Source organism: Cnephaeus nilssonii (assembly GCF_951640355.1).
Source record: "Cnephaeus nilssonii genome assembly, chromosome: 13".
NCBI lineage: Eukaryota > Metazoa > Chordata > Mammalia > Chiroptera > Vespertilionidae > Cnephaeus > Cnephaeus nilssonii.
In genome coordinates, this window is record NC_137084.1 from 7,432,229 (window position 1) to 7,455,193 (window position 22,965).

Sequence of the window (22,965 nt, forward strand, 5' to 3'; positions counted from 1 at the left end):
CCACCACAGATCCAGATGGCAAGTGGTTCCCTTGTGAACCGCCAGTCGGTGATTGGCGATCGCTCCTGGAGGCCTCTGTTGAGGGCCGAATCTCCGTGGAAAGCATTGCCGAGATGGATTAGTGATGTCTGCTGAGGGCCCTGCAGTGGCCACGAGGGCACAGGTGCTGACCTCCTGGGAAGGGATATCGGTCTGTCTGGGCAATGGGATGAGAGGAAAGTTTAACCAAAGAAGTAACTTCTGAAACGTCACGAACCCCAGTGCTCGGGTCTGTGAGCCCTGGGCATGGTTTTTGTATCCACACACGCTGTACTTCCTGGTCCTGGGGTTGATCTGAAACCCCGGGCGTTTTCCTGAAATCCCTCAGGTTTGGGGGCCCTTTGGGGGCTGTGAGGACACTCCCAGCCTGGGCCCCTCTGCAGCTGCCTTTCCGGAAGGCAGGTTTGGGGCGGGAGAAGGTCCTGGAGCCGCGGGTTAGAAGCCCACATCCATCTGGCCTTGCAGGGCCTGCTGTCTGGGTCAGGGCGAGGCCCCCTGCACTGCTGCACTGCTGGCCTTCCACACACTGCTCACTCCTCCCCCCCGCCCTGGCCCCCTGCTCTGCTGCCGGCCTCCTACACATTTTCTCCCAGGTCTCAGCGCCATCTAATGGCGGGATCGGGTTCTGCTGGCCTCATTTTTAATGCACGCTGGACTCTGTGACCCCCAGGACGGCTCATTGCTTTTCCCAGGCCGGCCGCAGGCTGCCAGTCTCTGGCTGTGACCCTGGCTCAGCGTCTGGGCTGCAGGCTGAGCAGGCACCGCTGGGTGGGATGTTCTGTGCAGGTGCCAGAGCCGCACGGTACGTCCACCCCGCCCCGCTTCACGTCCTGTCACAGAGACGTCTCCCTGATGTTTGCCGTCCGAGCAGATGACTCTGGATGATCTGTGCTGGGCCCAGGGGGACAGGGCTGGTTGGAGAGGCTGGCTCCGCCCTCGGGTGTGGCCATTCTGGTGCCTGCTGACTGTGTGCAGGGTTCTGACACTCGGAGGGGCGCCCTCTGCCAGTTTCCAAGGTGCCAGCCTCTGAGCCTTCGTTCCAGTGAGAACTGTGGCTGGATGGAGCTCGGCGTGGCTGCTGGTGCAGGCGCGGGCCGCTGGGTGGCCCTGTCCGCAGAGCTGTGTGTCCCCGCCCCCGCCCAGGCCGCCACGCTGCACTGGAGGAAGTCTGCTGGCAAAGATCGTGTGTTCTCGTCTCAGCCGTGGTTTCCCGTGGCTGCCGTGGCTGTGGCCAGCATCAGGGACGGGGTCAATGGAGTCATCCAGCATAGCGGCAGAAGTCAGGGACCCCTGGGCTGGGGTCGCTGCCCCGACAGAGCAGAGGCAGGAGGACCCCCGGGGCCTTACGTGTAAAAGGCAAACTTGGAAGCACTTCACAGACTACGCACGTATAGAAAAGAAAATGCTGATAAACTCAGGACACTTAAGAACTTTCTTTAAAAGGCACCGCAAACAGGCAAGCCCCCGCCTGGGAAAACGTGTCTGTAGCAGGTATAACTGAGTAAGGACCCATGTCTGGGCCCTGTGAAAAGCTCCTCAAATTAGCAGGAAAAGGACAAACCAATAGAAAACAGGGGCGTGAACGGGTTTTTCACAGAGAAGCCTACAAGTCCCGTAGTTACGTGAAAAGACGTGCAACCTCGCCGGTAATCCGAGACACGCAAGGCGAGGCCACGCTGATGTGTTTCTCAGCCGTGAGCAGGTCTGGCCGTTGGAGGGGCTGGAACTCTCAGACGTGCTTGGAGGAAATTTAATGGGCACAACCTCTTGGGAAAGTAGTTTGGCATCATTGACGGTAGTTGGGCATGGCACCTGGAGGTATTCTGCTAGGCACACACGAAGAGAGACCCCTGCCCATGTGTGCCGGGGGTAGAATGCCCAGAGAGCAATGTGAGTACCAGCAGCAGCCGGGCACACCTTGAACCTCCTCGACAGAGTGCACACGTCCAGGAGCTTGACTCACAGTGGAGCATCGCACAGCACCCAGTGCGGCGACCGCCGGCCCCGAAGAGCTGCGGGAAGGAACCTTCGAGACACGATGCTGAGAGAGCAAAGCAAGTTCCAGGAGACTCCGCACAGAAAGGCAGCGTTTATGTAAAATCCAGAACCAAAGTTAACGTGCCTTCAGGGCGTGCACCCATTGGCCATACAGGCACTTACAGCCCGAGGGCACGCGAGCCTGCAGACTCGCAGAGGGGGCGGCAGGACCGTGGGAAGGACCCGTGGGCATACGGTGCACCTTCTGGGCGGTGTCCTCGTTCTGGCTGCGTGGGGTTCACGGTCGTTGTGTTAAGAACTTGGTAACGTAGATTTATGTCACACGTTTCTTTTGTACATGCCAACTATTAAATGTGGAAGGAGGGAGGGGGCAGGAGGGAGGAATTGTCCTGCAAAGGAGAGCGGTGAACGGGTGACACCTGGCCGGGCCGTGGGGTCAGGAGCGTTGGGTTACGCACGTGGAGAGTGGTGGGGACCGCTGGGGGAGGGAGGCCCAGGATGCAGGGAGCCTTGGCTTCAGTGGACGAGGGCCGTGGGCGGTGGCAGGAGGCGCAGAGGCGAGGGCTGGGTCAGAGCTGCCACGGGTCAGGGTCTGCACGAGGGGGCCCAGTGTCCCCGAGTCCCCTCCGGGGCTCCCTCCCACATGCTGCCCAGGCCCTGGCAGCTGGGCGGGGGCCAAGCCGGGGCCCAATCTGTCGCTGGAACCTCAGCGCAGCCCCGACGAGCGGGCTGGGCCTTTCATGTGGTCTCCTCTGCTCGGCACAGCAGGGAGGGATCTTGTCTTTCACCAGCACAGCCCGGGTTTGGTTTCCTGCCTTGGAGATAATTGCTGGTTCATATTAAAAGGTTAGACAATTCCTTGCTTTAAAAAAGCGTGGGCAGCAGGCACACCGCACTGCTCTGAACATTACAGAAGGGGGCGTGGGGCTCAGACGCCCGCACATCAAAGTGGCCAGCAGGCGCTGCGGGCATCGCGCCCCCAGCCCTCTGATCACGTTGGGGGCCGAGCTGTTCTGGTAACACCATCGGAGCCCCGCGGGGTGGTGGGCCCACACCTGCGGGCCTGGGTGCCCCCTGCTGCCTGGGACCCACGTCAGCGGGCTGATCTGCTTTGGGGCCTTGGCCACACCTGTCGCAGGTGAGGCAGACCTGCCTTGCCTACCTCTGGCCTTTCGTTTCCCTCACAGACCTGGGTGGGTAGGAACCACCCACGCCGGAATCCATAGCCAGGGGACCATTCTCTAGCAGCATGCATCGGGCCAGCGGCCCAATTGCATTGTGGGTAGAGGCAGGGACACTAACGGGCTCAGAGAGAGCAGAGATGGGGCCCGGCCGCCTGCCCCAGCCCCGCACTTGCGTTTCCCTTGGCTGCTCCCCTCGGCCCGCCCTGCGCAGCAAGGGGTGTTTCCGTTCCCGCTGCCCCAGGGCCTGGGTGCGTCGTGAGCAGCTGCTGCCCCGTGAGGATCTGAGGGAGAGAATGTGGGACAGGAGTGCTCATGACTCGGCACGTGCTCTGCAGATACGGACCGGCTCCTCTGCCGGGCAGGGAGGTGCAGTGGGATGGACAGAAAAGGCTGGGCTGGCAGGGGGGGCACGAGGCTGCCCCCATGCCCCAGGACCCACTGCTGCTGCGGGCCAGCTCGGAGCTTCCCGGCAGCCTTTGGGGAAAGGGAAGAGGTTTCTCCTGGAGGAGGCAGTGGGCTGCTTGTCGGTGAGCGGTGTCCCACACCGGGCCCGGGAGGCCCGGCAGACTTCCTGGTGGAGACGGGCGGGGCGGGGCGGGGACACGTCTTCCGGGAAGTGGGCCGGGACCCACCGCAGTCTCCCCAGCCGTGGCTTTGTCATCGGCCTGCTTTGAAGGCTGCTCGTGGGGAACCTGCGAAGTGAAGGAGGCAAAAGCGGCATCTAGACTGCGGCGTAGCGAACGCGGAGGTTGTCGGCATTTTAGTTCCCTTACAGGCACTCTTGGGGGAGTAGTGTCACAGCGATGAGTAGTAGTCACAGTAGCCACGTGTTTGAATGCTTGCTCTCTGCAGGATATTGGCTTGTTTAATCCTACAGGAGCCACTGGCGTGGCAGCACTGACAGATGGAGAAACCCAGGCACAGAGAGGCTGAGTAACTATTTCAAGGCCACACAGCTGCCATGGCGGCCGCTCCTGGCCCAGCCTTTCCTCTGGTTTCCTCTGGCCGGACGTCGGCCTGGGCGCCATGTGCCTGAGATAAGTATGTGCCGAGCAAACGCGCAGCGTGAGCGTCACTCGCAGGGCTGCCCGTCCCGCACGGGAAGGTCCCGGCGGTCCCGGTGGGCTCTGTGGGCCCCGCGGAAGGTGGTAGGTGCCAGGTATGATGTGCTTCAGGGGGCAGGCGGGGCTCCTGGTGACTGTCCCCCGTCTTAGCCCGGGGCACCCGGCGTCCTCGGCGGGGTCTGGGCCCCACCTGCCATGACCTTGTTTGGAAAAGGAGGTGGGTGGGGGGCTGGAAGAATGTCCCAGAGAAAGCCGAGGTGCCCACAGGTGTGTGCTCTGCCTCAGACACGGGGTTCAGTGCCGGCCTGGTGTGTGCTCCGCCTCAGACACGGGGTTCAGTGCTGGCCCGGTGTGTGCTCCGCCTCAGACACGGGGTTCAGTGCTGGCCTGGTGTGTGCTCCGCCTCAGACACGGGGTTCAGTGCTGGCCCGCCTGCAGGCGCGGCCTGTGCTTTGGAAACTGGCCCTTCTCTCTGCTGCCCTTAGTTCCCTGGGGGTGAGAAGGACCGGAAGTGATCTACCTCACGTGGTTTTGGGACATAAAAAGGGGGTGAGGCAAGTTAAAGCGCTGTGTGCCATGCCGGGCACTTCCTCATGAGGCTGCTGTCCCTGAGCCTGGACACGGAGCAGAGGGAGGAGTCTGTCCCTGACAAGCTCCCAGGTGACAGCCCCTGGGGTGCTGCTGTCCTCACCCGGCACCAGGCAGGCACTGCCAGGGTGCGGGCCGGCCTCTCCCTACTGGGCGCCGCCCTCTCGGGTCTGCACACAGGTGCTGGGCCTTTGTTTCAGGGGTGAGGTGGCACCTTCTGAGCCCCTCGCCCCCCACCTTGGAGGTGTGCACCAGGGACGCAGCACCTGTGCAGACCCGGCACCTGAGGGCGGGCTTTGACACCTGCCCTGGCCCCAGCTGGCGAGGGGGTCCTGTGGGCCTGGCGCGGGCACCTTGCCCATTCACCAGACACCCGCAGAGCCAGCTTAGGTGACAGGAAATGCAGGATCTTTATGCTGCCCCTGCTGTCAGTGGGATGGGGCCCCCAGAGGTGATTTGCATACAGGTGAGGGCCCTGCAGCAGCGGCGGCCCTGAGTGGCCGGAGGCAGGGCCAAGTAGGAGACACACACACCTGGAGGGCAGCTGCCTGGCTCACTTGCAGTCCCAGGGCCGGCCAGCGGAGGGCAGCAGAGCTCCGCAGCAGGTGTCCCAGGAGGTGCAGCCCTGAGGGCGGGGGCAGCTACCCCAGCCTGGACTTCTTCCTCCTCTGCAAAGGAGTCTCCTCCTCAGCACCTTCCTTGACCCCAAGGCCAGCTCTGGGAACTCCCTCTGGTCCTTGCAGCCTTTCTACCTCCATTGGCGCTCACGCCTCACTGCTTTACCTGGTCTAACGGAGGCTGGGGACCTGCGGTGGCCGTGACCTGCCCTGGGCCCATAATAAATATTTGCCGAGTTGCAGCTGTGGGCGGAGGATGGTTGGGTCTGTCTGTTGGGGCAGTGTGACAGTGCGCAGCTGCCCTCGCCCACGGAGCCAGCGGGTCGCCTGGAGAGCGGGGTGGTGGCAGGGCCCCCTCTGGCCCTGGGGCCCCCTAAACCCACATTCTTGGAGAAATGGCCCAATAAACCTCTGGGTGCTGGGCCAGCGTCAGAGGGCTCTCCGGCGTCCGCTCTCCTGTGTGTCAGCGTGCCCACGCACGCCCCTGCCTTCTCATCCCTGTCTCCCGGAGGAGGAGCTGGGGCTCAGAATGTCCTGGAACCCCCTCCCCAGCAGCATTCACACCCCACTCCCTGTGCAGGCCCGGGCTAGCTGCTTCCAGAAACCAAAGGAGTGGCCACTACCCTGGACCGAAGGAGCTGCACCCGGCTGGGGGACCGTCGGGGCTGACTCACCCAGGGAGGACCGGGCCAGCATGTCAGCTCGGAACCAGCAGAGGTGTCCCAGTTGGCGTGTGGGCCGGGCTGCCGGGAGCGGGCGGCAGGCAGGGGTCAGGCCTGGCACTGGCTCCTGGTGAAGCCTCGGGGTTGGGCTTGTGGAAGGTTCACAGGCCGGCGGACAGCCCTCCCGGGAAACAGTCTCACGCTGATCAGACGCCTTGAGCACGTTTCTGAGATTCAGAGGACGTGTTGGGGGCCGTCGGGCCGTCGGGCCCTGCTCTCCATCGGTACAGAGTTTCCCTGCACAGCTAGGAGGCAGGGAAACTCTGTACCAGCTTCCTGGGCGCTGTGACGAAGCACCACAAATGGGGGGCTTTAAACAACAGGGCCTCTCTCTCCATCCGGGGCCAGAGCCCGAGACCGGCCCTGGGGGAGGCTCCTTCCCACCGTCTCCCGCTTCAGGGGTGCAGGCATCCTTGACCGGCATGTCGCTGCCGTCTTCTCTTCGTGGTCACATGGTCTCCTTCTCAGTATATTTTATAAGGACTCTTGTCATGGGACTTAGGGCCCACCCTAACCGGGGTGACCTCATCTTGACTGTATCTGGGAAGACTCTGTATCCAGATAAGATCCCCGCTCCGAGGTCCTGGTTGGACCCGGATTCACCCCGGAAGAGGTGTTTCTCTCGTAGCGTCCATAAGTGGGCAGCTCAGCTTGCTGTATGTGGTGACCGCGGAGCCCAGCAGGCTGCCGGCGGCCACGTGCTGGACAGGAGGGGTGGCAGGAATCGGGACGGAGGCAGGATGGACTCGGGTGCCTGATTTGGGGCCCACTCCTGGCCTTGCCATGGCCTCGCGTGCATTGTTGAATCCACTTGGGCCTTAGTGTCTGCATCTGTAAAGTGGGCTGCTGTTCCCTCTGCTGCCCTGATGCCAGGCTGATTCTCTGGAGCAAATGTGACAGCAGGGGGTTGGGGGTGGGGTGGGGGGGGCAGAGAAAGATGGTTGGTGTGAGACCAGGAGCACCGTCCTCGGGCACGGCCGGGGTCCAGGTCCCACGGCCCACTGGCTGCACAAACTCTGCTCCTCGGTCGCCTCATCTGCAGAATGAGTCACAGGAGTCCCCTGGTCCGCTTGCACTGAGGACAGATGAGACAAGTGCCCGGTGCCTGGCCACAGGGCCGGTTCCCTGTGCAGGTCAGCTCGCTGCATGCCCGGCTCTGGTCCCAGCCCCTTGGAGACGGTCAAGGAGAGCCCTGCCAATCTGCCCCTCGCCCCAGAGCCCTCAGTCCCAACACAGGTTTCATTGGCATCATTGGCCGTCGAGGCAGACCGGGGTGACCATTTTCGTTCCCGGCCACATCTGGAGATGAAATTGGTCCTAGATGGGCCGCAGGGGGACGTCGGGAGATGCAGGGCTCCGGCAGAAGTGACATCCCAGAGCCTTTCTCTTAGATGCCCGCTCCTCGGACCCGGGGCCATGCAGCGTCCATGCCCACGGAGTCCCCACCAGGTTTGTCTGCAGGAAACGGCGTGACAGCCAGGTCCTCAGGGCCTGTGCCGCACAGCAAAGAAGGCATTCACGTGCACCCAGCCCCCCTCGTTCCAGGGGTGGAAGTGATTTGTTGCCAGTTCCAGTGGACTCCCTCGTGCCCGCATCGACCGTCTTCCCTTCCAGATGCCGACGCCATGTCAGCTGGCAGGCCCCGACCCTCTACAGCTAATGCCCCCGAACAAGCAGAGCCGTGTCCCAGGAGAGCTCCTTTCTGAGGGCCGTGCCACGTGCTTTTGTGACTGTTTCATGGATCAGCCGGCACCCCGTGGTCAGCCCCCACCCCATGTTGTCGTCTGGGTAGAACAGTCCCACCTGAGCCCAGGCCTTGGTGCCCCTCGGCTGGCTCACCTGGCACAGAGAAGCAGGGACGACCAAGGGAGCACTTTTGATCTCAGGATGGCTGGCACTTGTGCCAAGAGCCCCCCTCCCCCCCATGCCTCTGCCTGGCTCTGGCCCAAGCCAGCTTCTCGGGCAGCTCCCTGGAGAAAGCCTGTGGAAGCACCTTTGACAAATGGCTTCATGGAGGGCCTGGGGGGCTGTGGACCCAGTCCAGGCTTCGGCTTGGCTCCCCGCCTGGGTCCCAGGACGCAGGGCCATATGGCAGGTTCAGAACCTGAGCCAGGCCCCGGCATTCCTGTGTGGTGGCCCTGGAGGCCCCCACTGCCCGAGGCCCACAACCCAGCTCTGCCAGCCGCACCCCCGTGAGCGTTCAGGGCACTGGGGCGGGAGGGGGTGTGGGCTTGTCCCCCCAACTAAGAGCATGTGTAAATGGTGAACCCCCGCCCCACCCCACCCGCTTTGGTGCAGCGATGCCTGACGGGGCCACCTCTCCGGCCGGAGTCTGGGAAGCGGATGGCCGGCTATTTTTGTCCCGCTCGGCGGCCTGATGATCTTAATAAGGCCACGGTGAACGCTTCCTTGTAAGCCCGCTCTGAGGAAATGTTTGCACACTGAGCACTTTCCCACAACCCAGGGACAATGTGCGGTCCCTTGCCAAGGATCCCTTTTGCCACCCTCGTCTTTCCTGTAGCTGGAGGTGGCCTGGAGGCCCGCCAGGCCGCGGGCTGAGTCGCCTCCACTGATCACTATCGGGGTGAATATCTGCGCAGAGGAGGCCTGGCCTGGTGGTTGGAGCACCCCCCTGCCCCGTCTGCCTGCAGGGTTGGGGGCTGGGGGCTGAGGGGCAGGGGCGAGAGTGACTGTGCTGGGCTCGGCCATGGCCGTGGCCGTGGCCGTGAGAACTGGCCGCCCCTGCTCCCGGCTCTTTGAAGCAGCTCCAGTTGCCGGCCTGGTGTGGTGCCCGGCGTGGACTCCTGCATTTCCAGTCCATCCGGATCCACGATGGGAAACCTCGCTGTCCAGTCCCCCGGCCGCGGGCCCTGCCGCCCGGGGCGGGCTCCGTGGGAAGGTGCCTCGGGGCGATTCTCTGAGCCCATCAGCCTCCCAGCCCCGGGGCCTGGCCTCCCTCCCTGTCTCCGCTCGGGGCCATGCAGAGGCCACAGCTCCCGGCCGCAGGGGTCAGACTCTGTCTGGCTCCGTGGGGGCCCGGCCACAGAAAGGCAGGCAGGGACAGCAAATGGCAGCATTGGGGTTTTCGGGGACCACAGCCTCTGGGGGGGAGAAAGGATTCTGAGAGAGGATGATGGCAGAGGGCGTGTCCGAGGAGAGGAAGAAGGGGGTCTGGGGTGTGTCTGTGTGTTTGTGTGTGAGTGTGTGTCTGTATGTGAGTATGTGTGTGTCTCTGTGTGTGACTATGTGTGTATGTGTGTGGGTCTCTGTGTGTGGGTGTGTGAGTGTATGTCTCTGTGTGAGTATGTGTGTGTCTGTGTGTGAGTGTGTGTGGCTGGGGTGGGGGTAGAGGAGGCAGAGGTGGGGCTGCTGCCCAGGGAGCCAATGAGCAGATAGGGCAGTGGTCGGCAAACTCATTAGTCAACAGAGCCAAATATCAACAGTACAACGATTGAAATTTCTTTTGAGAGCCAAATTTTTTAAACTTAAACTTCTTCTAATGCCACTTCTTCAAAATAGACTCGCCCAGGCTGTGGTATTTTGTGGAAGAGCCACACTCAAGGGGCCAAAGAGCCGCATGTGGCTCATGAGCTGCAGTTTGCCGACCACGGAGATAGGGTAAGGCAGTGAGTGAGCGGGTTTTCATGGGCGAGTCCCTGGAGCTCTCGGAACTGGAGACCTGCAGAGGGGGAAGGGCCCGAAGAGACCTGCACGCAGGCCCCTGGGCTGGGGAAGCCGCGACCAGGAGGCAGGGAGCCGCCCAGGCTGCCCGGCTGGGAGAGGCCCCCTTGGCCCCAATCCCAGGGCTCACTTGGGAGGGTCCCAGGCTGGGACGGTCGGGCCCCGCTGTCCAGGCACTTGTGCTGTCGGTGTGCTGGGCACTGAGCGGGCTGTGGTGAGGTGGCAGGTGCGGACGCTGCCTGAATGCTGCTCCGGACAATAGCATCCTCCCCGCGGCTCGCACCTGTGAGACAGGGACCTGTGCCCCACTCCCTGGCTGTGGGAGGATCGAAGCTTCCCCACAACTTTTGTAGAGGTCCCCAAAGATGTCCACATCCCAACTCCTGAACCTGGGAAGGTGACCTTTTTGGAGAAAAGGGTCTTTGCAGATGTGATCCAGTTAAGGGGTTGAATGATGTGATCATCCCAGATGGGAGAAGAGATTAGAGTCCCTGGGCAAGAGGGCTTTGAGCTGCGGGCAGGGCTCGGATGGGGTAATGGAGGTGCGGGCATTCTAGCAGGGGATTATGTGAGCAGTGCCCAGCCAGGGAGACACGGGGACAAGGGGGTGGCCTGGTGGGAGCTCTGTCTCCAAGGCCAGGAGTGGGAGACACTGCCTATTGGGGTCTCCTCAACTGAGATCCTTGCTCAGCTCTAGGAAGGACGAAGCAAGAAATGCTAATTATTCTATCAAGACAACGGTCTTTTTGGGGGATGATCAGTGTTATCCATCCATCCATTCAAACTCCTATTTCTCCCCTCTCCCTTCCTTCTCTCTCTTCATTCAAGCATCCATCCATTCATCCATCCATCCACCTACCCATCCAAATGTCCATCCATCAATCCATCCATCCATCCATCCATCCATCCATCCATTATCCATCCATCCACCTACCCATCCAAATGTCCATCCATCCATCCATCCATCCATCCATCCATCCATCCACCTACCCATCCAAATGTCCATCCATCAATCCAACCATCCATCCATCCATCCATCCATCCATCCATCCACCCACCTACCCATCCAAATGTCCATCCATCAAACCATCCATCCATCCATCCATCCATCCATCCATCCATCCATCCACCCATCCATCCATCTATCCATCCATCCCTCCACCCATCCCAATGTCCATTCATCCATCCAATGTCTATCCATCCAAATAATCCTCCCTCCTTTCTGCCCTCCCTCCCTGCATTCCATGGCAAGCATGCTTCCAGACGCTGGTCCCTTCTCCCACGGTTGAATGGTAGCCACAGACACTGAAGAGATGATTACACACAGTGCGAGGAGCTCCAGGAAGGAAGGTGCAGTGCCCACTGGGTGTGTAGCGGGGGCCTTGCCTCGTTGGGTGGTCAGGGTGGGCTTCTCTAAGCTGACTCTTGAGAGTGGAGAAGGGTGATCTTGATGGGGGGACAGAATGTGCAAAGCCTCAGAAGCAGAATGGTCTGGGTGAGATAACAAGAGAGAGAAAGCCGGTGCGTGTGCATGCATGTGTGTGTGTCGGGGGTGTGGGGGGTAGTGAGGAGGAGGCTCAGGATCAGGGGAAGACGCTGACATACTCAGAGTCAGTCCGGGGGCTCGGCTCAGGGCGGACCCGTCCAGTTTTGTTTACAAGCTTTGCTTTCTCAGAAGGTTGCTTGAAAGGGGACCTCAAGGTCAAGATGGGCACTTGGAGGCTTTGGATGCCGAAGCAGTTTTATTTTGGCCAAGTCAGCTGAGGAGCACGCGGGCTTAAAGCGAGGCGCGTGTGTGCGGCAAGCGAGTTCACACGCCCCGAGCTCCGCGGCGGGGCTCTCCCCTGTCTGTTAATGGTACAATCTGTTCAGACCTTTGGAACATTCCTCAGCTTTTATTTGATGTAGGAAGAATCATTTCTGGAATTAGCATATAAATTGGCCAAAGTCAGCAGCTCCTCTGGAAAGCCCTTCCCCAGGTGGCGGGCAGGGTGGCCGGAGGCCGCGGCGCGGCATCGTCTGCCCATCCAGCCCCTTCCGTTTCCCTTCAAGCGGCAGACGGCAGGCTCTGCTGAAAAACCAGGCTTTCTCCACAAACATGCCACCTGGGAGAGCACAGGTGTCCCCTCCGCGGCGGCCTCGCGGGGAGAGGGGTCCTGGCCCTGGAGGGGGAGGTGTGAGCCGGGGCGTGGGGATCCTTTCCAGGTAAATGGCTTGGAGGGAGCATTTTCCCACGCGCCTGCCTCTAGAACCCGGTCATCGGGAGGGGAAACCGAGAAATGCCCACCCCCGAGCTGTCATGTCTAGTCTGGTCGGGGGGCAGATATTTTACACATTTTATGGCCCTGTCAGCCCGGGCCTGATGGACAGGGGGAGCAGTTGATCATTAACTGTTTGCTACATGTGGCATTCCAAATTCTGGCCCAAATAGCTCAGCCCGGCGTGCTGATTCCACCTGCCCATTGGGCCATGGCCGGGCGGCGCCCCCCTGCTGTGGGCGTGGCAAATTCCCTCACCCCCCACTCCCATGCCGGCGGGCGGCCCTGAGGTGGCCCTCAGCTCCCTGGGGCACTGGTACGAGGGCTCCGTGTCCTCTCTGTGGGTCCTGCTGCCCATGAGCCAGCTGCCCAACGTGGGCATGCATCCCTGAGAAGCCGCGTGCGATGGGAGTCTGGTCAGCCCACACGGACACGTGTCCTGGCCGACCACGGGCCTGGTCTCCTCTCGGTGGCTCAGCCCCGGGCCTCTGTCTTCCTCGTCCGCCGGCGTTTCCCATGGTCTTTCTATACCCGATCCTGGCCCAGCACAGCGTGCGGCTGGGTCAGAGGCCTCCTAGAGGGGCTTCCCGAATTCTCAGCCAGGGTGAGGCGCGGGCGGGGGGGAGGGGAGGCACACTCATAATCCGTTGCTCATTTTTTGCATTCTTCAAATTTTCTATCAAATTTCCAGAAACATCCTTTTCTTGTGGAACCCAAAGGCAATTGCAGGGCATTTAAAAAAGTGCCTACTGTGTGCGAGCTCCTGCCCACCCTGCATGCCTGCCAGCCCTGCCTCCTTAGGACAAGTGCCCGTGGTCCCACGTCCCCGCTCAGCGCCCCATCCTGCTCCACGCCAGGCCTCTTCTCCTCTGGGCACCGGGCCTTCAGGGGACACTTCCGCATGGCAAAGTTCATCACCTGAACTTGGAACTTCCTGTGGCTCCTCAGGATACACATCTAAGAGAATAGTCCCAGCCCCTCGTTTGGTCCTAGAAGGTTCTGGGACCTCACCCTGCGGCACCAGCACCTGAGTCCCCACGCTCTGTTCCCCTTCCTGAGAGGGGGGCTCCCGGGCGCCCTTTCTCTTCTGTGCGCTTCGGGCCAGAGCCACCTCTGAGCCCCGTTGCTGAGGACGAACGGGCAGACACGTGCACAGCGTGGGGTGGGGGTTGCAGAGACCTGTCCTCAGGCTCTGGTGCGGGTGGCCGCCCCGCTCCTGTGGGACAGACTCGAGAGGCAGCGGGCGCCGGGAGCCAGGGGTGCGCAGACGGGTGGCTGGGCAGCGGAAAGCAAGGGCAGGGGAGCAGCCAGACCTGGGCTCGGGCCTGTGCCCCGGCTGTGTGACCTCAAGCAAGTTACCTAACCTCTCTGTGCCCCATGTTTCCATCACTGTGGAAGCAGGAGTGGCCATAGCTCTTCCGGAGGCCCCGCCCAGTGGGTGCTCAGTGCCTGGGCTTGAGGGGAGGCCAGGGCCCTGGGGTGGAGAGTGGGGGGCAGTAATTTGGGGTAAAAAGTCCAAGCTGGCACCCAGGAGGGGGCTTTATGGGAAGATGCTGTCTTGCTTCTCCTTAGCACCGGCTTCCCATCCGTCTCTGCTGGATGATGGGGATGGGGGGCCCTGCCCCCACTTTTCACACGGAGGCTGCCTCCGTGCCCTCGGGGGTTCCCTAGGAGTCGCCTCAGGCTGGGCAGGCCCCCTTTGTGACCACAGCACAGCCTGTGGGTTGTCCTTAGGACCTCCAGCCCCTCCCACAGGCCCGCCCACCGGGAAAGGGCGACGCTATCAGGGACCCCGGGTGCCGGGATGAACCCGGCGTCAGCTCCAGCTTCCAGTAGGAGAAACACCAGACACAAAGGCCCGTGTCCCCGGCCCTCACGGGTGTCTCCGCGTGAAGGAGGGAGGCTGCCCTTCCGTCGTGGAGCCTGACCCTACACGGCCGGCCCCACAGACACGCACCTCCAAGTGACCCGGGAGGAGGCTGTGCCCGATGGGACTGTGGACCCGCTGGGCACGCAGCCGAGGCTCAGAGAAATAGGCGTGCCCGTCGCTTACCCTAGGAGGACGGCCAAGTGCGCTATCTTACTGGTGTGCGCTAATGTGCGCTATCGTGTTTAATTAGCGCCCGACAAACAGCCCAGAAAGCCGCAGAGTCCCGGTGGACGCCCCTCACCCTGGCGTCATCGGAACAGTCCCCCCGAAAAGTGAAAACCCGGAAGTGCCCCGTGTGGACGATCGAGAACACGGTTTCCCACGTGCGTGCCCCTGTGCGATGCCCTGTGGCTGTGCCCACTTTGGGGATGAACAGTCTGAGGCTCGGGAGGAATGTCAAGGTCACAGCTGACGTCCAGGACTTACACTCTCAGAGGTGACTCCCCAGCCTGCCCTGTGACCTTGGGGCCCCCCTCCCCCGATCCTTCCCGAGTGAGGGCACCTGTGGTTCCAGGGAACAGGAGGGCAGATGGGGGCGGGGTCCCTGCCGAGGAGCCACGGCCCCCGGATGCCATCCGGCTGCCAGCCGCGGGGTCCAGGGGAGAATTCTGCGGAGAGGGAGCTTTTTCCCCTTGAAGGAATACAAAGCACACACACACATTCCTGCGGGGCAGAGGTGTGCCAGCGGGAAGGAGGGCAGGGCCGCTTGACCGGCTGGCCGCCAGCAGCCCGGCCGCATGACAGCCCCGAAAGCTGCTGGCACCAACTCAGGCGGGGCGTTTGCAGTGGGCAGCGGTGCCAGGGGCCAGAGGGTGGCCTTTCACCAGCTTGGCACCTCGGCCATGTGACGGCCGCTCTTCTGGGGCAGGCAGGTGCCGCCCGAGGGCGCCTGCGCCTGCCCAACCGCCCGTGCCCGGCTCTGTGCCCCGCTCCCTGCCCGAGCGCTGCCACTTCTGACCGGGGAGTGGGGGTGGGGGTAGGGAGGGTGGCATGAAGAGGGATGCACAAGCTCCATCGCACTCGGGAGATGGGAACCCAAAGGCCTTTTGGTCACGGCCACCAGCGAGCCGGGAGGGCACTACGCGGTGTCCAGAGCCCGGCCACAGCCAGCCTCGCAGCTGCCCCGCGAGGAGCAGGAGGGGCCCCACGTTTCAGGCTGAGTCGTGATCACCCAGGTGCCTCGCTGGGCCACCCCAGGGCCTGCTGACCAGGGCTTCCTGGCGCGGGGCCACCTGTGTGTGTATGTGTGTGTGTGTGTGTATGTTTGATTCCTTTAGTGATAATGGGAGAGAGGAGCCAACCTCTGCATATGTATGTGGGTGGAGTGTGAGTGTCCTGGGGCGGTTGTAACAAAGGACCACAAACGGGGCTTAAACCCACAGAAATCAAGGTGTCCCAGGGCCACGCTGCCCCCGAAGGTGCGGGGGGCGGGGGTCCTCCCTGCCTCCTCCAGCTTCGGGGGCTCCTGGTGCTCCTGGGCGTGGGGCGTGCTCCCGCCCCTGCGTCTGCCTTCACAGGCCTCCCTTTCCCTGTTCCCTGTCTTCCGTCTCCTCTAAGCACACTCCAGGGCCATCTCGCCTCAGGATTCAGAACTTCACTGCTTCGGCCAAGGGCTTTCTCCCGTGAAGGTCGCGCGCGCAGGTTCAGGGGTTAGAACTTGGTTGTGTCTGTTTTTGGGGGCCACCATTCACCCTGCTCCTGGACGTTTCACAAATCAGTCTGGATTCCGATTTGTCTTGGGGAAGTCAGAGGACCTGGCCATGCCAGCTGGCGTTCCTGTGGCATCGAGAGGGGGGCAGCAGAAGCGTGTGGCCTGTGGATGGGGCGGGCACTCACCAGTTTGCTGGGCACCTTCCCTCCCACCCTGCCTGGGACCCTGGATCTGGTCTAACCGGTCCATGTCACAGCTGGGCACACCGAGGTGGAGACGGGGACAGAGGGGCCCTGGCCCGGGACGCCCAGCTCCTGGCCCAGAGTGCAAACTCCTGTGGGTTCCCAGGGTGTTCTTGCTCCTCGTCCCCAAGGCTCGCTCGTGGGTGTTAGGCTGCTAACGACTCGGGGTGATGACATGAGGGCCCGTGTCTCCGGACAAGCAGCCGTCTGCACTTACTCTGGGACCCCTGCTGCTTCTCTCCTGTGGGCCCTGCTGGGTCCTGGTGCACGGGACCCCCTGCCTCTGGGCTTCTTCATCAGGACGGAAAGCCACACGTGGACGTTTCATCCTGACTGGTACACGTGGCACAGGCTCCTGTCTCCCAGAACATGAGGATTTGGGGGGAGGGGTCTCAGCACACCTGGGTGGTGTGGGGTGCGCTGGAAGCCAAGGGAGAGAGCAGCCCAGGGCCTCCGAGGGCTTCCTGGGGCAGACCTGTGGGTCACTTTTGAGAACCTCGAGTGTGCCAGGCGCGTGTCAGCGTCCCCGGAAGCCTCGCCCCAGTCCTGTGATACGGACACCGTCTCCCACTTTACAGACGAGGGAACTGGGGCTCAGGGAAGTGAAGGGACTTGCCCACTGAGGTCGGGCTGGGATGCACGCCCCGTCTCCACCTCGGTGCCTGCCTCCCGTCAGGAGGTGAGTCCCTGGGTCCGCTGTCCTCCGCCCCACAGAGCCCTCGGGCGAGACTGGCCTGCAGATTCACCTCCCGTGTCCGCCTCTGGCCCCGAGGGCCTCGCAGGGCGCGGTGGTCAGGTGGGTCCTGGCATCTTGGCACCAGTTTCCACCCCCGTAACGTGGATCTCAGGTCAGATAGCTCATGCGAAGCCCCTACAGCAGGGGTGGGGATCTTTTCTCTGTCCAGGGCCACTTGGATATTTATAGCATCATTTGAGGGCCACACAAAATCATCAACTTAAAAATGAGCCTGCTCTCTTAGGTCAGACATTTAATTAACTCGCCCCTAATACCCTGGCAGGGCCAGGCCAAATGATTTCTCCGGCCTTATATGGCCCGCGGGCCCAATGTTCCCCAGCCCTGCCCCACAGGGTGCCAGGCGCATAGTGGGTGCGTTAACTTTTATCGCATTTGATCCGAACGTCTTGGTTGGGGAAGTAGAATTGTTGTCCCATTTCCCAGATGGGGAGACGGAGGCTCAGATATGTAAGTGGCCGCCCAGGACACAGCCGGGTTGAGGCGGAGCCAGGCCATGTCTGGAACCAGGTTCCTCAGCCCCCTGTCTGGCGTCAGCACCCAGGGCGTGAAATGCCTCTGAGACCCTGCAGTGTGCGTGTGAGGGTGGCTGTGCCCGGGCGCCTGGCTGCCCGCAGGGAGCGCGGTGCTGGGAGCCCAGGGTCCCGGCCTGGAGTCCTCGCTCGACCTTGGCCAGTGCCTTCCCCTCCCGTGTGCTTCCCAATGCCCCGCTCCCGGCAGGCGGGGAGGACGCTGCCCGAGGGCTGGTTCCGGGCTGGTTCTCCCCGTTCTGCGTGGACGGTTTGCCCTCACGCCCGCTCCCCACCCGCAGCCCCGCAGCCCTGCGGAGCCTGCCTGCTCTCGGCTGCTGCTGACTCACTGCTCTGCTATGCATCCTGCTCAGGTCCCGGGGCCCTGGCCTGCAGCGGGGCTCCCCCAGGGGGCAGGCAGCTCTCTGCTGAGCGGGAGGCGGGCGGGGGGGGGGGGCGCCCAGGCCATGCCAGGAAGCGGCCCCGCCTGAGCCCGATGCCGGGAGAAGCCCGCTCGGCGTCCTGGCACTCAGGCCTTGCAGCTGCCAGGGGCTGGCCGCGTGCGGTCACCAGGCTGGCACGGGTGGCCGGGTGGATCGGGGCGGGCAGGCAGGGTGGGGGTGTGCCGAGGGGCACCGCATCCATCACTGCCAGCCGCTCTCACAGGGCCTGCCAAGTCGTGGTGGAACCGGGCCCAGGTGCCCATGTGCTTGGTAACGCGATTGCTATGTGAAAAATTAAAGTGGTGTCAGGAAAATCTAACCTCCGCATTCATATCAGGAGCCGGGAGCGGGCGGGTGGCGCCTGAGCGGGGCTGTGTGTGAAGGGTGGCCAGTGGGCAGGCGCCCCGGACGGAAGAGATGACGGCGGAGAAACACCCGCCCAGCGCTGTGGGGAGGGAGAGGCGCACAGCCCGCTGGGCAGAAAGGTGGCCGGGCCTGCCCCTCACAGTGGCCAAGACCTGCCTGCCAGTGCCTGGTGCCCGGCCAGCACCTACTGTGCGCCTGGTGAACGGGCTGGGTCCAGGGGTGGCCAGACATGAGGGTGACGTCTCCAGGCAGCGCGGTGCCTGGGTTTACAAAGAATGTTTTAAAGTCGGAATAAAAATACAACCTTTTACACTGAAGAAAACGTCTCACTGTAGGTAGAGAGCTCGGGGGCTTTGCAGATGGAATTGGCTAAGATGAGGTCGCAGTGGGGACAGTGGCTTGTAATCCAATGACTGATGTCCTTCTAAGAAGTCCATGTGAGGACGGAGGCAGAGGTTGGAGGGATGGGGTGACAGGCAGGGCCGCCTGCAGCCCCGGGAAGCTGGGCGAGGCAGGAAGGAACCCCAGAGCCTCAGAGCGTGGGGCTCTGAGACCCCTGCAGTTTGGACTTGGGGCCTCAAGGCTGTGAGAGAATCGATTTCTGGTTTGCAGCCCCAGGAAAGTAACACAATATACACTATTAAGTTGCGTTTGTCCCAGTGCAGTTATGAACATGCATTATTTTATTATTATTATTTTATGAGAGAAGGAGCCCTTGAAAGCACAAGTGCCTGAGGCTCATGGAAGTCTTAATTCAAGGTGAGAAGACTGGCCCTTCTCCGAGGAATGCACGTCCTGGCCTGGGGCGGCGCTGGCGGCGCTGGGGGCTCCCTGAGGGAGGGGACCCCGCACCAGTGCAGGGGGTCGAGGGGACAGATGGGCCCCGTAGTGAGAATCTTGGGTTCTGGGTCTGGCTCCACATTTCCTGGCCGGGTGACCTTGAGAAGGAACGTGACCTCGCTAAGCCTCAGTTTCCGTCTCTGTTAGCTGCCTGCTTTGGAGGGCGCTCGGAGGAGGAGGCAGTGAGAAAGGTCAATATTGTGTTCTGGAAGCCCGGCTTCACAGCTCGGGGGTGGCGAGGGCCATGTCGCTGTGCCGGCGCCTGTGGGCGGCGGCCGGGAGGCCCTTTAAAGGGGGACATTCCTACCTGGGCATTCCCGCGTTTGAAAAGAGCCGACCTCCTTCTGCGGGGAGAGTCTGACCGCACGTCCTTCCCGGCCTTCGTCCAGCTTGCGGGCCCTGTCCCTGGAGGGTCTCGTCCTCGCGGTCAGCTCAGTGCCACGCGGGTCCTAAACGGGGCCCAGGAGGCTGTCCCCCTGCTTCTCCCGCCGGAAGCCCCTTCCCTCTGGCCGTGTGTCCAGGCCAGGCACCTGCCAGCGCCGGGGGCCTTGGCAAGCTTCGGGGACAGAGGCCTGTCCAGGCCGCCGGGCCTCCACATGAGCTGGATGACGCCCCAGCAGTGTCCCAGCCCCCAGGGTGGCCCAGAAGGGTTCCCAGACTGGGATATCTTGGCATCTTGGCACCGACGCCAACGCCCACCTTCCATGGGAGACGGCCCAGAGGCTCCGGACTTCCAGGCCGTGGGCCCGGGCACAGGTGCACTTACCATGTGCCGGGCCTACACCGTCTTACTTTTCAGACCTCATCGCCATTAAGCAGCTTGGAGAGACGGGTGCAGACAGGATTTCAACCCTCACCTTTCAGAGGAGGAAACTGAGGCACGGAGCGGCTTTTGGTCTTGCCTGTAAACCGCACAGCCAGGCAAAGAGGTCACCGTGGGAGAGCAGGCCGCTCCCTCCCCTCCCACCCCCACCCAGGGGTTCAGACGAGCCGGGAGAGCAGGAGCCGGGTGGCCCAGGGACTCGGGGCCGTTCCTGCCTCTAGGTGGGGCATTCTGCTCGTGCTGGGCCTGAAGCTTTGCACCCCGAGCTGCATGCTCAGGCTGAAGGGCTTAGTGCTGGAGTTTCCTGCTTCCAGAACTTTCAGTCAGAACTGGGATGGGGTGCAAGGGTCCCTCAGCGAGCCCCCCACTGTAGCCCCTCCCTGCAGACACTTGGCTGTGCTTCGATTGCAGGGGGTGCCCAGACACCCCCCCCACCCTCGCCAGGGGCTGCCGTCCCTCCTGGACAGGCCGGACAGGACCTGAGTACCCTCCCTCCCTTCCCAGTACCTCAGCCTCGGGGGAAGGGCAGCTCTGGCCTCCGTCACCCCTGGGCTGAAGGGTGGCTCTCAGGAGGAACTGTGGGGGTGTCTGGGCAGCCACCTGTCCTGGTCTGGGAGGTCACTGGGGGCCAGATGCAGCTGGGAGCTTCCTGAGGGCAGTAAGTTCAGGTGTTGCCCCTGATCTCCATTCCACCTCACATTTTGGGGTCTGTCCTGTTACCAAGGTGCTTGTAGGAGGTGGGTGCTGACCAATGAGACCTGGTTCCCTCCAGATTCTGTCCTTCAAATTACGAGCCTGGGCAGTCAGTTCCCTGAGGTCTCGTCCTCCCCGGAAAGCTGAGCGGTCCCACCGTCTCCCCGGAAAGCTGAGCGGTCCCACCGTCTCCCCCAGGAGCCTCAGTGGTCTGGGCTGTGGACGCTGGAGTCCCAACTCCATTGCATCCTTGCTGCTGCCGCCTCGTGACCTGCCTTCTCCAGGTCTCAGTCTACGCATCTGTATGATGGGTTCACGGGACCCGTGGACGCTGACCACAGGAGACCCCGCCCCTTAGTCGCTGGCACGGTGTCTGCTGCATGAATGAGCTCGTCCCTTCCTCCAGCTCTATTGCTTCCAGTCACGAGGACCATGGCCTTTGGGGGGAGGGGACTGAGCTATAGTTTCCATGCGGGAAAAGCTGCCTGCTGTACAGTTTAATGCCTTTTTGATAAAGGCATACAGTTGTGTGACCACCACCACAGCTGAGGTAGAGAACTGTCCCACCATGCCCAAAAGCCTTTCCCACCCCAGCCCCTGGAAACCACGCATCTGTTCTCTGTTCCTGTGGTTTTGCCTTTTCCAAAACGCCCCGTGAGTGAAACCACGCAAATGCAGCCCTTTGTGCCAGGCTCCCACCTCCTAGCGCAGTGCACTTGCGATTTACCCACGTCTGTGCCTGTGTCCGTAGTTCTTACTTCCTCCATGGCAGGAGTAGGGCATGAATGCTCAACTGTATACTGGTAACTAGACCACAATTGCTGTCGCGTCCACCAGGTAATGGATGTTTGCGTCTTTTTCATTTGTGGCAAATGTGAGTAAAGCTGCTATGTGCACCTGGGCGTAGGTCTTTGTGTGGACAGTAAAAGCGGGATTGCCGGATTGCATAAATGCATATTTAACTTTGTAAGAAACTGCCAAACTGGTTCCCAACATGGTGGCACCATTTTGCTCTCCCACCAGCAATGTATGAGCGTTCTGGCTGCCCCGCCTCTTTGCTGACACTTGGTATTGTCAGTTTAACATTTTAGCCATTTTAATGAGTGTCAAGTGCTGTCTAACGGTGCTGAGCATCTTTTCACTTGCTATCCGCTTACTTCTTCACCCCCCCACCCCCCACTTTTCTTTTGGGGGGATGAAGAGTGGATCAGTTATCTTACTGCACAACAAATTTCCCTAAAGTGTAACACCTTAAACCAACAGTAAACATTTATCTCACAGTTTCTGTGGGTCATTTGGGAGTGGCCTCTCCAGGGGGTTCTGGCTCAGTCTTTCTTAAGATTGCAGTCCAAGCTGAGGCGGTGTCATCTGAAGGCCCGACTGGAGCTGGACTGATTCGCTACCAAGGCAGCTCCTTATGTGTTTACCAACTGGTGCGGGAGGCCTCAGTTCTTCACTGCATGGACCTCTCCACAGGGCTGCTTGAGCATCCTCCCACCATGGAGGCTGGCTTCCCCCACTGTGAGTGATCTCATGGAAGCCACAATGTCTTTTATGATCCAGACTCGGAGATCACACACCATCATTTCTGCAACATCCTGCTGGTTCACAGGTCAGTCCTATGCAGAGTGGAAGGTGACTGCACCAGGAGTGAGTACCAGGAGGTGAGGATGGCTGGGGGTTATCTTGGAAACTGGCTACAAGGCCGGAGAGGCGTTCCAGGTGGGGAGTGCTTCGGCACAGGGCCTGTGTCTGGGGAGGCAGGAGTGCAGCCTGGTTTATGAGAGTGAAGTTGCATAAAAAGGGGTGAGGGGTAGAATGGCCAGACGGCGGGAACTCCAAGGCCAGGTGCAGAGGTGTGGGCCCGGGGCAGAGAGTGGCTCAGAGCTGTCACAGAGACCTGGGCTCCCCTCCTGGCTTCACTGATCAGGGAAGCAGTATCGCTTAGCCTCTGTGGGGGATTTGGGGAGTCACTTAATCTCTCTGAGCCTCAGTTTCCTTATCTGTGAAAGGGAGATATGGGTGCCGCACCAGGCTGTCGGGAAGATTGAGCGTGATAATGTGAGTTAGGTACTTTTCAAGGGACCTGATAAAATGGGAGGGGCTCAGGGTCATCCCTGAAGGGTTTGGAGATGTGTGAGTGTGAGTGTGAGTGTGTGTGTGTGTGTGTGTGTGTGTGTGTGTGTGTGTCACGTGCATGGTGTTTTGGGAAGATCAATGTGGCAAGGCCGTGCAGAGAGGATTGGAGGGGAAAGACCACCCACCAGGAGCCCGGGTTGTGAGGGTCTGAAGGAAGAAGAATCAGACGTGCTGGGTGATGGTGCGAAAACCAGCTCCCACCTGGGTGTGGCTTTATGGAGTGACGCCGTTCGACAAGCTCCTCGAAGGACGAGGGACTGCTGTCGAGCCTAAGTCAGTGGTTCTCAGTGCATCGTGGGAGGTGCCGAATGGACCGGGTCTCAGTGGGCCGGGAACGCTCCCACGGGTCCTGCCACCTCTCGGCTGGCACCTGCAGGGCCATGCTGTTGTCCCATCTAGCACGTCCTCGGAAGGGGTGGCTGGG